Source organism: Echinops telfairi, unplaced genomic scaffold, assembly GCF_000313985.2.
Source record: "Echinops telfairi isolate 266 unplaced genomic scaffold, ASM31398v2 ScPeMD7_7469;HRSCAF=8507_1, whole genome shotgun sequence".
NCBI lineage: Eukaryota > Metazoa > Chordata > Mammalia > Afrosoricida > Tenrecidae > Echinops > Echinops telfairi.
In genome coordinates, this window is record NW_022111373.1 from 5769539 (window position 1) to 5771492 (window position 1954).

At 50.7% G+C, this 1954-nt stretch overlaps 1 pseudogene; it reads right to left on the reverse strand.

Moving 5' to 3' along the window:
• Nucleotides 1–1954, reverse strand: part of LOC101664069 — a 104843-nt pseudogene that overhangs the window by 99859 nt on the left and 3030 nt on the right.

A 1954-nucleotide genomic window follows, 5' to 3' on the forward strand; every position in this document is an offset into this window, starting at 1 on the left:
AGTGGTCTCTTGGAAAATGAGCTCCTCCAGCCGCTCCTTGGGGAGGTCATCCAGCTCATGTCGAAGGTGAAGGGCTCCTGGGCCACGGGCTCATCCGTGGGGTCTTAGTACTTACTGCTCCAGGTAGGGGTGGACCCATGCTTCCTCCACTGTGATCGTTTGTTGGGGTTAAAGGTCAACATCCGGTCCAGCAGTTCAAGGGCTTTGGGGTCTGCCTTGGGAAAAAGCTTGGCCCAGGCCACCTTGGTTTTGGATAGCAAAGACTGCAGGTAATTCTGAGCCATCTGATACAGCTCAGGTCCTCCTGGGACGGGGAGCCCAGAATACTCAGTGTGGTTCAGCTGGTCCAGGTAGTGCTTGCCCCGGAAGACAGGCTGCTTGGAGAGCATCTCAGCCAGGAGGCAGCCCACGGACCAGATGTCGATGGACTTGGAGTTGAGCATGATCTCTGGTGCTCGGTACCAGCGGTAGCCACATACTCTGTCAAGAAGCCCGTGTGGTCGTGCTCAGGGTCGGCGATCCCGGCCAGGCCAAAATCACAAATCTCAAGGTCACAGGGGGTGTTGATGGGCAGGTTGGAGGGCTTCAGGTGGCGGTGGAGCATGCTGGCTGAGTGGATATGCTTGAGCCCCGCAGGATCCGGTAGCGGAGGTAGCAGATGTGACGATTGCTGAGGCGCTGGGTTTGAGCAACTTACACGGGTCGTCTCCATCAGGTCCTGCACGAAGTAGACATCCCTCATGTCTTCCAGGGTGGGTGCCCGCAGAATGTCTCGGATGCCACAGCAAGATCTGGATCTCCCGAGCATGCACTGGCAGTCAAGTAGGTCTGATGCGCCAAGGGGCTGATCTTCTTGATGGCCACCCGAGTCTTGCGCACTTGGTTGTAAGCTAAGCTGACCATGCCGTATGTGCCCTCGCAGATGTACTGCAGCTGCGAGTAGCAAGGGTCCACATCGATCCCCTTCACGTCTCCACCTCCCCCGAGCCCCCCAAGCAGACCCCATCAACTCCGCGGGGCTCCCCGCCCCTGCCTCCCTCAGTCGCGTTGTCACCATCTACACCCCTCCCCTCCCTCCCATCTGGCTGTGTTGTGGTCTTAAAAGCTTAGAAGCAGGGGTGGATTCAGCTTGTTGGCACCAGTTCAGCAGAACCAAGATCTAGTTTTCGGCCGAGTTGTTAAAATGGCACTTGCTATCAGGCTTCTCTCTAAAGTGAGCAGCTGCCTGGCTGCCCAACGTGAAAATCACAAATTTACATTCCTTATGCTTTTTATTGTTCATCTGAGCTGAGTATTCTAACCACCCATATAATGTTCATTCTGTCCATCGGTCTAAAAAAAGTTAGATGGAACTATGCTTGTGATAGTTATTCACTTCATAAAACTCATTAAACTTCGGGTGAAAGACGACGTTTTTATGTCCTTGCACTCGTTACTTCAGTAAACAAACATGTCACATGACGAGGAAAAGGACAACCGACCAGAGGGCGACAGGCTGTCATTTGTGTCAGCTTTCTGTCACGCCTCAAGTCCCCATGACATACCATGAGTGAATTGTGCAATTCCTGAAAGGGTCCAAAGAGACAAAAATAGTGTCAGAATAATTGTAAGTTCCATCGAAGCGGACGGGGGTTTTCCAAAGATAAATATAATATGATCAGAGAAGAGATGTTGCCTGTTTCTAATCTATCAAACACATGACTAGTGTCTAATCAGCCTTCCTCTAAAGGAGTGGGGCCCTGCTCCCACAGTGGAAAGATGGGGAAGGATAGGTCACACCGCTGATGATGCTCAGATAAAAGCGAAGAATATTGCAAGTGAGGACGCCAGGCAAGAAGCAATATGGAAATATCTTAAATCACGGTTCATTGGTTTTTTTGGGTCAAGTATTATTTAAAATTTTCATTAATATTTAAAACCCTTAGAACATTATCTAGATTTGTGTCCTCTTTAT